General features: G+C 39.8%; 1 pseudogene; it reads left to right on the forward strand.

Annotated features, from left to right (window-relative positions):
• Positions 1-1,564: 1,564 nt before the first annotated feature.
• LOC130884355 (AP-3 complex subunit sigma-1-like) lies at positions 1,565-2,146 on the forward strand (annotated as a pseudogene).
• Positions 2,147-16,262: the final 14,116 nt, after the last annotated feature.

Below are 16,262 nucleotides of genomic sequence, written 5' to 3' on the forward strand. Positions count from 1 at the left end.
AGTATAATTACTAGATGTGAGTACAGCAACCCATGACATCTAGTAAGTGGTAAGATTTTCTTGATCAAAAGATCACGAGCTGGGTCCTGTCCATGGACCAATAAATATCATTCATGTGTAAAGCAGCTAAAGTTGAGATTAAATCACTTGCAACCTATACACAGAGATGTCACGACCACTAGAAGCATTAAACAGGCTTGGGGGCCATGCCAATTCCCATTGGGAAGCATTGTTTAAATTTTCATCCATCCGGGGATTCAGTTTTGCTGAGACACTCTGAGGAACAAGGAATTTGGATTCACCCGCAAGCAGTCTTTTCTGTCTCACACAAAAGATGGAAAGGCTGATAGAAAGTCCTTCCTTAAAAAGAGTGAAAATCTATGTGCGACAGTGTTTCCAAATTCCTCAAAAGTATTATTTTTAGAGACTTGAGAAGAAAAAGAAAACAATTGGAATTTCTTGGAATTCTCAGAATCTTAGGTTACTTCCAGTATTATTTTTGTTCTTATTTTTCTGGTAATTAGAAGGTATTAGTAAACTAATATTGATTTTTCCCCCCTTTTTTTGAGACAGAGTTTCTTTGTGTAGCTCTGGTTGTCCTGGAACTCCTTCTGTAGAACAGGTTGTCCTTGAACTCAGGGATCTGCCTACTTCTGCCTCCAGAGTGCTGGGGGATTAAAGGTGTAAGCCACCACCGTTTCGCTACAAACATTGATTTTTTAAGAGTGTGTGAAAATACAAAGTCTCTACTAAATATTTGAATACTCAGAACCATTAAAAGTGACCGGGTAATTGAAATGTCACAGCATTAATATCTTCTTACAAGGATAGTGGCACCACACTAACTTATGTGTCATAATCACAATTGCAGGAAATTGTTTTGCTACCAAATTTTTATTCCTTGATATATCTATTATATGATTTGTATGAAGTTTATATAATATGCATATTAAGTTGTTCAACGCTTATTTTATACCCACACGCATATACACACATATATATGACTCACAATTAGTAGCAGAAACGGTCACAGACTAGCTTCTTAAATAACTTTAGCTATAAACAAGATTGCTAGACTGCAATGTATCTGCAATGTGTTTCTTCAATAGTCTCAGAAATGTAGGTACTTTTTCTGCATTCCCATTCAACTTAACCCCAGAAAGTTCCTTTGAGTCATAAAACCTCTCGGTTGATGGTTGAGCTTTAATTCTTATATGAGGCTCAAAATGGCTCTTTCTTACTTCTCTATTTTATTTACTGGTTTCCTTGGGATTTAGAATTTGTGCTTCTGTTAGTTATATGCCATTTTAAAATTAGTTTTATCTTATTTGTTATTGGTCTCTTTAAGTTGTTGGTCTTGTTTTGGTTTAACTTTGGTGATTTTGGCTGAGGCTGGACACTTAGCCATTTAAAAATATTTTCAAATTTAATGGAGTATACATTAGAGTAGCACGTGTGGGAGGGGGCGGATGAAGAAGCAGTGACAGCAAGCTCCCAGAGGTGAGGATTGCATGCCCACCCCCGCCCAGAACCCCAGCACCCACTGGGTTGGTCAAGCCCAGCCATGATCAAGGCCATCCTCATCTTCAGCAACCACGGGTAACCGCAGCTCTCCAAGTTCTCCCAGCCCTATAGTGAAGATCAACACAACAGCAGATCATCAGGAAGACTTTTCAGACGGTGTCTAAGCGAGATGAGAACGTTTGTAATTTCCTAGAAGGCTTATTAATCGGAGGCTTTGATGACAAACTGACTTATAGACATTATGCAATGCTATATTTTGTCTTCTGTGTGGATTTCTCAGAAAGTGAACTTGGCATTTTAGACCTAATTCAAGTATTTGTGGAAACATTAGATAAATGTTTAGAAAATGCCTGTGAACTAGATTTAATATTCTGTGTAGACAAGGGTCACACAATTCTTGCAGAAATAGTGATGGGGGATGGTAGTGGAGACCAATGTGAATGAGATTGTTACACAAATTAATGCACAAAATAAACAGAAGAGATCTGAGGCAGGCTTATCGGTTGTAAAGGATATGAAGCTTCCTGAGATTCCCAGAAATATTAACATTGGTGGTATCTGTATAAGGGTGCCAAACCTGCCCTCTTTTAAAGAAAATATTAAAGAGGCCACTTCCAGGTAAATCCAGAGGGAAAGTCACCTAAGTTTACCATGCAGTTGTTTACCAAAACTAGAGGAGGAGAGTCTTAACTTTGCTCTTGGATTTAAGTCAAGGTACTATATAGAAGCTGCATAAAATCAGTGTGGAAGTTCAATGTTGCTTTTTTTGCTCAGTGATTTTAAAGAAATTGAGTAGTTCCAGTGTGATTTTTTTCTTTTCTAAATTGCATTCCTATGTCCACATAAAGGCATGCCTCTATAGACTGTGTTTCGAAAAGTGAGATGTTTCCTTAATCATGTACAACCCCAAATGTTGATGTTTTGTATGGATCGAAAGTGCAGCATCCTCTCATTTATTTCTGCTGTTTGTCACAATTGTTATTTAAAGAACCAAGTATGTATTGCGTGAAAACATGACCTTTCCCTTAGTTTAAATAAACTCCAAGGTAGCTGGACTTCTAAAGTACCTTTCTGTTTTGCTTGGTAACTAATTTAACAATTGCTTTTACAACCTTATGACTCAACAAAGTAAATAAAAGTAGCACTGTTAAAAAACAAGCTTTTAGAATGTTCCGCTGTAATACTATGAATTTCTTTGGCATCCGTTGTGATATTTCCCTGCTCGTTTTTGATCTAATTGTTTGGATTTTCTCTTTCTTTTAGCTAGTTGGGGGGTTAAGGATCTGTCAATCTTGTTTATATTATCAAAGAGCCAGATTTGTTGATTCTTTGTATCATTTTCTTTGGTTCTATTTCATTAATGTCTCCCTTGTTTTTATTATTTATTCCCATCTACTGGATTTGGTTATGGTTTGCTCTTGATTCTCCAAAGTCTTGAGTTGCATCAGTAAGTCATTTGTTTGCAGTCTTTCTGATTTTCAATGTAGGCACATTCCCGTAGAGCTATATATTTTCCATATTGGACTGATTTTAGTATGTCGTATCGATTTTGTTATGTTGTGCTTTCATTTCCATTATGTTTCAGGAATATTTTTCTTTCTTATTTTACCTATTCATCATTCAATTTTTAAAATCTCTGAGTTTGTGTAATTACTAGAGATTTGCTTGCTATTGATTTTAAGCTTTATTATATTATGGTCAGATAGAATACATGGAGTTATTTTAATTTTTCTGATTTTGTTAAGATTTGTTTTGTGTCTCAATATTCAGTATGACTTAGAGAACCTAAGATGAACTGCTGAGTAGAATACATATTCTTTTGCGTTTGGGCGAAACATTTTATAGATGTCTGTTAGGTTCATTTCATATATAATATTATTTAATTCCAGGGTTTCTCTGTTTATATTTTGTCCAGATAAACCTATCTATTGGGGAAAGTAGGGTATTTAAATCAGCTATGGTTGCTAAATTTGAGTTAATCAGGGTCATATAATCTAGTAGAACACTTTTATGAAATTGGGTATGCCAAAGTTTGGTGTATATATATTTATAATGGTTATGTCTTTTTGGTAAATTGTTCCCTTGATTAGAATGAAGTGGCTCTCTTTATCTCTTTTGGTTTGCTTTGGTTTAAAATGTATTTTGTCAGATATTAGGATAGCTATACCTGTTTGCTTACTGGTTCCATTTGCTTAGATTACTTTTCCGAGCCTTAACTTTAAGATGGTATTTATAGTTGAAAGTATTACAAGTTGCTTATAAACAGAAAAATGCATTTTATTTCTTTTAAAAAATTAAAAAATATCGTATATGTATTCTTTTCTGCCTGAGCGTATTTCTGTGTACTCTGTATAAGCTTTATGCTCACAAAGACTAGAAGAGGATGTCAGATCTCCTGGTACTGGAGTTAGAGACGACTGGGAGCTTGAATGTGTGTGCTGGGGCCTCTGGAAGATCAGCCAGCATTCTTTTATTTTTTGTTAGTTCTGTAATATCTTTTTCATATGTCATAGCATATAATCCATAAAACCTGGAGCTGTGATTTGCTTACGTAGTGCATAGAATGATGACATTTGCATAACTTTGCATTTTAGCTAGAGTAGTCTCCCTTATGATTCCAATGTATAAAGTAGCAGGCTCATGTTCATTTTCTAAATTCACTTGTTAAGATTTTTGTTCCTCTTCCTTTCTATAAAGTCATTTAAATAGCACAGGAATTACGTGTTTCATTGTGATACAGAGTAATTTTTCTGTATCCAGAACCTTTAGTAACAAATCTTGGACTGTATTTTTACATTTCCTGTAGGCCCTCTGAATGTGGGTGACAGTTGTATGGCTGGGGCAGACTGTGGGGCCACTGGTAGTGGCACCAGGATTTATCCTTACTGCTTGTACTGGCTTTTTGGAGCTCATTCTCTTTGGAAATATACCTTGCTCATCCTCGATATAATAGGTAGGGCCTTGGTCCTTCCTCAAAGCAATGTGCTAGACTTTGTTGACTCCCTATGGGAAGCCTTACTCTCTCTGAGGAGTGGATGGAGGGTGGATTGAGGAGGAAGGTGGAGGGAACAGGAGGATGGGGAAACAGTGAGAACTGGGATTGGTATGTAAAATCAGAAGAGATAGTTTTTGTAAGAAAATAAATAGAAAATTTTGAAAAAGAAGTTGAGTAGAGAGAATAGCCAGCCCTCTGAACCTTTGAGAAATATCCCCAACCCTGGATCTTGTTTTTTAATCTATGCAACCAACCTGTGTTGTTTGATTGGGGACATTAATAGTTCAAGTTATTGTTGAAAGGTATGTGATGAGTACTGTCATTTTCTTCCTTCCTTCTTTCCTTCCTTCCTTCCTTCCTTCCTTCCTTCCTTCCTTCCTTCCTTCCTTCCTTCTTCTTTCTTTTGTTGTTTGTTTTCTTAGTCTTATTTTATGTTCTAGCTATTGTAGGTTTATTTATTTTCTTTTTATAGTCTTTTCATATTCCTCTCTTTACAATGAAGTATTGATTCTAGTATTCTCTGGAGGACTGGTTTGGTCGCAGTAGACATGGATTCTTTTAGCCTGTTTATATCTCACCCCTCCTTCAACTATGGCGGATTATTCGGCTGGATTGTCATCCATAGGCTTTTAGAACTCAGGGCACAGTATTCTAGTCTCTTTGGGCCTTTAAAAATTTCATTGAGGAACCAGTTGTTGTTCTAATAGGTTTTCCATTCCTTGAATTTGTGATTTTTCTCCTGCAGCATTCAAGACATTTTCCTTCTTCTGTATATTTGGTGTTTTAAGTATAACATTAAATGAGTTTCTTTTCTGGTCCTGTGTGTTTTTTTATTTGTATGGGTGTATTTTTTCCTTAATTTGGGGAAGTTTTCTTCTAAGAGCCTCATGGAAATCTGGTCTATACTATTGACCTGTCATTCTTCCTCTTTATTTATCCTTATGTCTCAACGATTTATGCTGTACCAAAGTTTCTAGACTTTTGTGTGTGTGTGTCTTAAAACTTTCCCTATCCTTTTGCTTGACTGGTTCAGTATTTTACATTATATTCAAGTTCCAATATCTTCTACTTGATCTACCCTACTAGTAAGGCTTTCCCTGAGCTTTCCAATTGGGTTATTGAATCTTGCAATTTCATCCTCAATTCAGCTTGAGTTCTCGTCAACATTTTTGTCTCTCTACTGAATTCACATCTGAAATCCTGAATTGTCTTTGTCATTTCATCCAATTACGTATTTGTCTTTTCTTGAACATTGATAAAGCACTTACTGTCTGTAAGTTCACTGAACTATTTATTTGTGTCTTCTTTAATCCCTTGGATTCTTTGATTAAGTTTATGATTGCTTTTTTTAAGTTCTGTGTCCTGGGCTTCACCCAGATAATTTTCAGTAAAGAATGCCTCTAGTGTTTCCTTTTTGGGGGCCTGGGGATGTTATAATATCATAGCCTTTTATGTTGTGATTTTGTAATGTGGTCTGGTGTATGGACTTCCTTCATTGGTTGTGTGTCTAATGTAAGAGTATAGTCTGCTTCAGGCTGAGCCAGTGAGGGAATTTTGGTTTGTAGTCTGGGCTGCGAGTGCAGGAATAGAGATGGTGATCAGAGTTTTGGGGAATTCACAGGCTAAGCTAGTGTGGGGAGTTAGGCCTGGGAGATGGGCTTGGTTCTCGGAGAACTTATCAGGGATAATTGGTGTAGGATCTGTGTTTCAGGTGCTAGGGCTGGGTGTATAGACTGGGGACTGGGTTTGGTTCTTCGGTTGTTGTCTTAAAATATCAGATTTCTTATTAAAGAATGTTAGAGCATACACTTAACTTTAATCTTTATTCCAGGGCTGTTTCTTAATCTAGAAGTTTTGTTGGGAGAGTCTCATTTTCCAATTCATGATCTCTAAAAAGATACGTGTGTGCACACATGCCTCTGTGTGTGTGTGTGCACAAGTCACACACTCATGCAAGTATTGTTGTAGAAACACAATTGGCATATATATTAAAACAGCTTTGCTCAAAATTGGTCACTTATCTCCTTAGTTTATATATCTCTTAATGCACCATTTGCAGATAAAGATACCATGCGGATAAAGATACCAATCAGGACTTTGAAAGACTATAAAGCAGATCTATAAGCTTATAAACCATGAGGTGTATGTTCTTTCTTCCAAATTACCACAACAGATAACTTTGCTAATGATTTTGCCATTTACAAAATAGATTTTACCCCTTATCTGGCCCATAAAAAGAATTTTATCCTTGATTTTGTATTTTTTTAACCAACAATGTCCTAATTACTCATTCTGCCTGTTTTGTTGCCCAGTGTTAAAGGCAGTGCTGAGTATTTTAGGCTTAATGTTATGGCAGCTTTTGTGTCCTACTGAATTTCCTATATATGCCAAAGATCCATCGAGGAGGCAGAGTTCACGGACTGCTTGATTAGCTGTGAGGACCAAACCTTACATAACCGTGGAAAGTGCTGGTGAGGTAAGCATCACAAAGATGACTAAAGTTCGGTGACATACGTCATCAGCCCTGTTTTCAAGGACCTTGGTTCCGATGGGTAAGATGGAACACCACAGAATCCAGGCATGTCTACACCTTGAAGTAACAGAAGGAGCTGATTGTATGAGGTCAGTAAGAGTGTGGCCTCTGTGTGGGGACTGCCTGTAGGGGTCGGCCCTCAAGAGTCTACTGGTCAGCCTAGAGCAGCTCACCATTCAGAGGAGCTGGTGCCATAGAAGAAAAACTAGGTGTGGGCTGAGAGTGAGGATCAGTTGAAAACCGGGGAGACCTGTGTCTGCTTGCCGTTGCGACCTCCAGAGACTAATGGGCCCTGTTCCAGTGTTACTCAGACCAAATACAAGTTCTTTGCTGACTCTCACTGAGAATCATTCACAAAGTCAAACTCTGGGAAACAGAGCTCTCAGTTTAATGAGCTGACAGTCAATGATCCAGCATAATCCATTCACATCCTGTACCATTCATAGTTAGATGTAAACACAAATGGGGAAGCGTGATATTCTTCCGCCTGTCAATTACTCCCAATTTCAAGTCTTTCTCTCCGTTTCATTATCTAGACAGGAATTTAATGTGGCTCATCGTTTCCACTGGAGAAAAATGAATACCCCGTCTAACAGCCCCGTTTAAACAGCCCATCAATTTTAGTAGCACTAAATGTGAATTTCTCTATATTATGCACTATCTGTTGGTAACTACGAGTTCTGAGTTTACAAGTAGGAATGCCATGAAGAACACTATACTCTATCTTAGCTGAGAATTAAGCCCTTGTACAGGGCCTTTCTTTCTTGATCCTCTGAGAGAAACCTGTACTGGCTTCGTTGTAACTGTTCCTCATTTAATCTAAAGGTTAATCCACGGATTTGATGCTTTTCCTATCATCTTTTTTTTTGTAGTGAAGTTCCAGTCTTTGCTGAATCATTTTCCCCTGGAGTGATTTCAGAGAAAAATCGGGCTTGAACAACTGAATATAACAACTAAGTTGTTAGGGATGAGGGAATTGCGGACTATATAGCACACCAATCCCTTTACATAGGTAATTGTTATTCCATTTACTGACGAGGAAAGGCAGGATATTAAAAATTAAAAAAAAACACACAACCAGGTGATGGTGAGCTTGGGCAGGCACCCAGATGTACTTGCTTTCAGTGGAATCGTTTAACTTGAATGGCTGGGTCCTCATTTCCCCTCCTGACGTGTCTGAGGTGTATATAGTGTACCACAAGGGATTTGTCCGTGAACCCTAAACTTAGGGCTGACAAGGGTAAGGCTATCATTCCGGAAATGCTCATCCACCTTGGTTAAGCTCTTCGTAGTCATCCCTGAATAGGAAACCATGTGTGGCTGCTTTTAACGCTGTACTGTAGTTGGTACTTGGCTCCCTTTCTTTCTAGCTCTTTTTTGAATGTGTTTAATGGAGTGGTATATTAGTTTCCTTTTTTCATTTTTGTGCCTATATCAGGGTGCATTTTTTTACGTAAGTTCTGAGGCAACTTTGATGCTAATATTAGTTCAGCAATTTCTAATGACAGTTGTTATGGATTCCATAGTTTGAAATAATGGCCCCTGTGCTCAGTTCAGGACTCTTCACCTCTCATTGTCCAATTTGTTTTCTGTCTGTAGCTCAGATGATGAGTTCCTTTATGGAAGAGATTATATTTATCATATTTGACTTCCCCATCAAAAGACAGTGCTCGACTCTAGAGTGTGCTGATAAATAGTTGTCAGTGTGAATAGACATGAAGTGCACGCTCAATGAGACTATCTAGTCAGTATGTAAGTATAACCATGTACACTGTTAGGATCGCCTCATTTTACCGATGAGACTGCTAAGGCAAGAGTCAAATGAGTCAGGATCACACAGCTCTGTGTTATCAGGATGGTAGCTAGATTTTTAGGTGAATCCTTAACCCCCAAAGGAATTTGTTGACTGAAGTTTCTGTCCTGCCCAGTCCTGTAGCCATTCAGTTCCAAAGATATACACAGAGGACTGCATTAATTATAAACTGGTTGGCCTATTAGCTCAGGCTTCTTATTAACTTATTCTTAGATTTTGCATTAGCCCATAATTCTTGTCTGCGTTAGCCTCTTGGCTTAGTACCTTTTATCAGCGAAACAGTCTCATTTTGCTTTCTCTGTGTCTGGATGACGATTGCAAACTGACCCTTTCCTTTTCCCAGAATTCTCCTGTTTTCATCGCCCCACCTGTACTTCCTACCTGGCTACTGGCCAATCAACGTTTTATTAAAATACAAGTGACAAATCTTGACAAGGTACAAAACCATTATCCCACAGCAGGAACTGGCATATTAAAACTCTTTAAAGCTAAACAAGTCTTTGAATGAAATGCTATCAACTCTGCCACATCAAATTGTTAGAACTCCTTTGATTGTTGGAGCTGGCAAGGGACAGGAGGCAGATAGAAGAGCGCAGGGACAAACTTAGTGCTTCCACTCAATTCATTTTCTCCCTCCAGTTGCAGGGGCTTCCAATCTTTGCACAGGTCCCACAGAAAACAGTTTGAAAAACACTGGGCTACACTGGCCTTTCTTGCTGTCTTCTTCAGTTCTAAAAATAGCTAAGCAAATTTACAAAAGAAGAAAAAAAACAGATAGACACACAGACTCACTCACACACACACACACACACACACATACACACACACACACACTCAGACCCTCTTCTGAGCAGGAAGTTTTACCCATTTGGTAACCCCAACAGGGCTCAGAGGAGTCAGTGTCATTTTCCTCCAGCAGGACAAAGTGACCATTCTTGCATTTGTGACTGGAGACAGAGGAGTGGGCCGGGTCTCCCAGGACACATCTGCGGGGCTCTATCTCACAGGAAGTGCTGCAGCTCTTCAGAGATAAGTTTCACTGGGGAACAAAGAGAGATTTTGTTCACTGCTTTAAGAATGGTGCATTGAACCTGGACTGGGCTTCTCAGTCCCTGCAGCTGAAAAGAGGGCAAAAGCGACCCGACCTGTCGCTCTTCCTCTCTTAACATAGGGAGAGTGGCTTCCGGATTTCCCTCCCCTTCTCTTCCAGAGGTCTAGATAGCTTCCCCTACACTTTCTTATAACAGTTCTGCTCCTTCTCCATGTTCTTAGAATTAAGCTTGGACATTTATATTTGTGTTTATTTGACACATTTTCATCCTCTGTGGGAATCTGTATAATTCAGCCTGTTGAGAATAAGAGGCCATAAATCATAAGTGCCATTGTCAAGGGTTTGCTTGAGCCTCATTTATGACTACCAAAACACCAGAGCAGCAGAAACAAAGACAGGGCTTTTTTTTGTTTGGGAGGAAAGCATGCTGGAGTCAAGACAGATTTCAATTTGCTGTCCAGACCTTTGACTATAGGTTTGGTTTGACCTTGAATGATTTGCTAAGTTCTCTGTACCTTCTAATTTGCAAAGCAGCAACACTCCCATTTTCTATTTGTCAGACCCAAAGCAGAGTGATCAAGTATTTCGTCTGATGTCCCATAACAAGTGGATGCTAAGGATGCCTGCACAAGGTTCCTCCCGTGCATTCAGGAAGCTGGAGTGCTGCTACAGCAAGCACATGATTCTCAGCCAGGCATCTCTGTCCCAGCTTCAAAGGCGCAGGTCAGAGCACATTTGACTTTGCAGAAGCTATACATTTCCTGTGAGATAATGAGGTGTGGTGGGGAGGCAGGCGGGATTTATATGGCAGTTAAATGTAGTTTGGTATCAAACGTATGATTGCATTATTCACCGTGCCATAGCAAAGTTCACCTCTGCCCCCTTGCTTTTGGCTGGATCAGCAGATGTGAACCACGATTAAGGAAGCACTGTCAGATATTTCTTTATAGTCTAATTTTCCTACTCTCCATTGCCTGCCATGCCCTTGCCTCCGGGAAAAGTGACAAAATAAACAGTCCTTTTCAAACTAGCTTTTAGGGAGTGATTTAGGAGTGCAGACTGGCCCTGGGGGAGACTTATCATCCTTGGCACAATGCTTGTGGGAATGGGTTTCCTAAACAGTTTGAGAGGTAAAGTCTTAGGTCTCAGGTAAGAAACTGATATTCTATGATATAATTCTTGTAACCAGCAATAACAGCAGAAGATTAAGGTCTACTGATATTCTTATATAAGGTACTCATGGGTTTAATAAGAGCAGCAAGAACAAGGAGATAGATGTAAGAATGGGGTAAACCTTAGCTTCCTGTTCCATACATGGGTAGTTACACACACTCTGATGCACAATTATAAATTCAATTTTACAAGCGTGTTAGGTAAGTGTTTGGTTTGACATTTGCAGGCAAAGTATTGAAGTTTAGAGCCGAGGCATCATTTGTGTCCCCAAGTTAGGTGAAAGAAACTGACCTTGAAATGTGGCATCAGTCTGAGGTCCCATGTTTTTGCCCAGCACCATGATGTTTCTGAGCTCCACTGAGCCCGGCACTGGGATCTGGATGATAACCTGTGGGCACCTTAAGAGGTCCCTGAATGAAAGGAGAGACAGTGCTACCATTTCATATGACTGAACTGCAGATGAAGTGGGAGATGACCTCTCCTGCTGCTTGAGAAGAACTTTTTTCTCTATCGAGTTCTCAAAGAGTGTCCTGTGGGTCACTGTCCAATTACCAACTGTTATTACTTTATAAAGAGAAAAAGATCTCGAGGCTAACAAAAAGCAATTGTAACTAAGCATCGTATTTCCACGGAGAAACTGTATAGCGAGATGTTTTTGGTGAAGGAAGCAATCCATGGACTTGTATTGTGGTATATTGTTTTTACCATGTTTTGGGCAAATAAAGACAAGCGTTTAGTGGATTGACTACTTTGCACAACACTCCTCTGGAACCATTCCCTTCCTTGGACATGTCTTGCAGCCATACTTAAGGACCTCCTGGGGCCTCTGCCTTCTCTCTGTGTTGAATAGACTCACCATGAGAAGAGTTCATATCACCTACAGATTGAGCCAGGAGCTGGAGGTGTCAAATTTCTGTTAAGTATATGAGTAAATAAAAATTAAGAATGCAAAATGAGTGATTTTAAGTGAGCAGGACATAGGATTTTCTTGGGCAGTCTTTACATAGTTTCTCATGCAAACAACCTTCTTGAGTAAACCCGACAGACCATGGCTTATTCCATCATCTCCCCCCTCCACTATCACCTGCTATTTCTAAAGCAAAAAGAATATAAGATATATAGGAAAGCTGTATCTTGCAGAAAGGAATTCTGAGCAGATCAAACTTTGAAAGAGTACCCAGGGGTAAAAACATGCTTTATCCTTAGAACAAAAAAGCTCTACAAGAGGGTTGTAGCCAAGACGGATGCTTGGATGAAAACATGGAAGACTCATACACCTCATGTCCAGCACATGAAAAGATAGGACTTCAAAGAGTTCTGCTGCAGAGAGCAAGTTCTAAGTTCAAAGTGCTTTTGTACACAGGGTTAAGGAACTTAGTGAGATGGCATTCGAGAAGAAAAGCACTCCAAGTCCTGAACAGAGAATAACCAAATGCATTTATATTTTGTGAAATTGCTTTACCTCCGCTTTAATATCCAGTACCCTTCTTTCCAGATATTTATAACTTTGCTTCAAGAGTTTATCTTCTCTGCAAAATCTTCTGCTCTCTCAGGGAGACTGTCTAGCCTTATGGTCTTGGAGTCCCCAAATTACAACTCTGTCATCTAGTACGATGGTTTGTATTGATTGTCAACTGGACAGGATCTAGAATCACCAAGGTGACTGCCTATGAGGGACCCCTAGATTAGGTTAAACTCACCCTAATTCTGGGCAGTACCATTCCATGGTCTGGGGTCCTGCACTACATCACAAAAAGGAGAAAACTAGGTGAGCACCAGGATTCTTCCTCCTTAACTTCTGAATGGCAATGTAGTGTGACTCGCTGCCTCGTACTTTGGTTGCCTTGCCTTACCCACCACGATGAATGAAACCACTTGAACTGTAAACCAGAAAGACCCTGTCCTTCCTTAAACTGAGTTTTTTTTGTCTTGATTTTCTCAGTAGCAATGAGAAAAGCAGTAAATACACTAGGTAAGTTTTATAATGAATTACAAGTTTCATACCAGTATGTGAACTCCATGAAACAGGGACAATGGTGTGCTCCTCTAGCCCTTTAGACAGGGCTTAACCAAGATGACTGTACTTAGTTGCTTGGCAGGTTAAAAGTGTAATTGATCAGCTCTACATTCTAGACCTGCTGCTATTTACCTGTGAGTGACTTTGTCATCTAGTCTTGTTATGCTACAGTTTCCTTATCCATATATGGGGATAACAATGGCATGTCTAGTTCATGAGGATGCAATGGGATAAACAGTAGGCATAAAATAGCAAGTACATGTCTGAAAAAATGACAGTAGCCTAATAAAGGGTAGTGGTTATATTGTTATTGTCAGAGAACAGAATCAAGGAAATAGTTAACAGTAATAGATTCTTCATTTAAAAAACTAAGAAACAATTTTCTGATAAGAGAGAGTAAGCCTGGGTATCTAAAGTCTGAATAGGATCCTTATGAAAGTAGTGAGTTCTAATGACCACAGCGGGGTGCTGACAGTGTAAAGAATGATGTAGACTAGCCAGTTAGAATAGACAGTGGGACCAATCCTCATCTGATTCTGGGATTCTGAGGTTCCTTAAAGGAACATTTCTCATCGAATTTCTCTTCAGATCACCAAGAAGTGTTCTGGAGGCTGTGGGGAGCTGGTGGAACTCTGCTCCAGAATAAAACTGCTCCCCCCTGACAGTCTGCAGATATTTCCCAAAGTCACACAAGATGCGTTCTCTGGCCCTGGGGTAGTTCTGTTCCCTGCCCGATCACATCTGTTTCCTCTATGGTCTGGCTCTGAATGGGAAGGAAAGCTGCACCATGTCAGCGTCAGGCCTCTGAGAAGACCTTGTTAGTTCTTCCACAAACAGCCATTGAACAGAGGCTCTTCATTTAACAGCTGGCTCTGTGGGCTGTGACCTTTCTGTGCTGTGGCATCACAGTTCCTTCAAAACTTTAGTTCTTATGACTACGATTTCTCAAATTAATTATTCTCCCAAAGGATTTACAAGGCTAGGCTCCCATTTGCATAAGCTGACGGCATGTCCAAAGAGTTCATGCTATGCATTTACTGGACACGTGCAACAGAAATTTAAAACAGAGGCATGCCTCGGCTTTCTGAGCATCCAGTCTACAAGAGGCCAATAGCCAAGAGCCTTGAGTGTCTGCTTTAAGTTAGCCAGAGATCTGGGCAAACTCTTTATCTGGGGGCCTTGCAAAGAGGCAAAGTTTCAATGCTTCGATTTCTTCTCCTCCATTTTGTGAAGTTGGTAGCTGCAGATTTCATGAAGAGGAGTGGGGGGAGTGGGTAGCAATTTGTTGGTGAGGACCCTGCATCTCCAGTGCTATTGTGGGATAGTACTGTGGGAGAGAGCCTGGGATTTTGGGGGTTAGGGTCATAGCTGGATTACAAATACCTCCTTATCTTTTAAAATTTGTCCTTTAATAACTGAGTTCCATTTTCTATAGACCTCAGTTTGGCTATCTAAAGAGGGAAGGTAAGCATTGCCTGAGAGGTCATGGAAAAGATTACATGAGATGACTAGGGAACACGCACCACCAGTAGCTCATGTGCCTGGAGCAGTTGTACTTATTTTGACATAGTTATTTATTTGCTCACAGTAATGTTAAAGGCAAGCTTTCAGCCTGCACTACTATAGCTATGGAAGCTGGGCCCCAGAATAAAGAAAAAATCTGGCCTGATATTGAGAACTAGAAAGGGTTTGGAGCCAGGCCTCACACCTGTAGCTGGCCCTGGCTACTCTGCTCTGAGTACAAAGCAGTCTGCATTCTTAAACATTATTTCCCCCAACCAGGGGAAGACTTCCCACTGCTGTAAGGCTTCCAGAGGAGTTGTCAAGAGAGTGGAGAATGACTCTCATGTTTTGAGAACACCCGGACCTTGCCTTAGTGTTATCTCTGGAAATACCATGGCTTTTCTTAATTTTTGTGGATTCTACAAAGATTCTCGCTTGGTGCAACAGGGTTGCTCTGGGGAAACTCGCTGTCTGTCTCTGAGAATAGCTTCACATAGGACGTTCTTCACAAACCCTCACCAAGGCCTTCTTCCTTCTCATTGAAAGGCAGTGTGTTTAACATCTCTTTTGCGCTCGTTTCTAAAATGGGTGGCATTAGCTGTAGAGGGGAAGTGGAAAAGAGTCTTTGGTTTTCTTTTCTGAAAACAGAAAACAGTGCAATTAGTGGGAAATTTACTCATAATCTTGATCTTCAAAATCTTCTGCCCTTTCATTCCATTAGGAGTGCCTTTTCTTTGTAAAGGACATGGGTGGGGGGCAGGAAAAAACCCTTTAAAATAGCCATGCTACAAAATTCTCTTTAATGATGGAAGCTAATAAGAAATGGATCTGGTATTCCATCCAGCCTCTCAAATAATGGCTCTGTTGTTTTGATCTCCAAGTGTAAAGGAAGCTTTATATTCAGTGATGGGCGTCTCTGTCTTGAGCACCTGAGAGACTGCATTATATATTTGAAACCATTTTAACAATGTCCCTTCCCAGAGTGTGAGGCCATTGGAGCTTTGATGTGGTTAGGCAATTTAGTACAATCATGTAATAGATTAAATTAGATTTCAGCTTCCTCAAAAGATTTGAAGAGCAACGTTAAATGAGTGCACCCATAATCTTGCAGCGTTGGGAGTGCTTTCTGTTTCCCTATTTTACTTTAGCAAAGGACTCCAGAAAAGGGAGCATTCTCTCTTCCCATAACCTGAGCAGAGGCATAGGAAGCATTGCTGGGTTTGCTTCTGATGTGTCCTCACACAAAGAAAGAACCAGCACTGAAGACGAAAAGAGGCAGTGAGCTCCAAAATAGAGTGGAAGAAGCTGCTTCACTTCCCTAAAATAAATGTCACATGGTTAGTGGTGGAGGTGGTCTTTAAACAACGAGATTGCAAGGAATTTAGAACTAGGCAGATGTGAGCTTTAATCTCGATTTACAGTTTCTTCACTGCTAACCTCCTTCAGTCTGCTCCTTTCTCTGTAAAGCTAAAATCAGAGTGCTAAAGTTGAATTGCCTTTCAGAATCAATATTTAACAAATGTCTGCTCACTTTCCTGCATGCAAGATTTGTCAGTTGACAAATAAGCAATGGCTATGTGTCTGTAGACACACCCATTGTCCTGGTTGCTGGACACAGAATAAGTTACAACTAAGCACTTATCTAATACCTTC

This window comes from Chionomys nivalis, chromosome 11 (genome assembly GCF_950005125.1).
Source record: "Chionomys nivalis chromosome 11, mChiNiv1.1, whole genome shotgun sequence".
In the NCBI taxonomy this organism is placed as follows: domain Eukaryota; kingdom Metazoa; phylum Chordata; class Mammalia; order Rodentia; family Cricetidae; genus Chionomys; species Chionomys nivalis.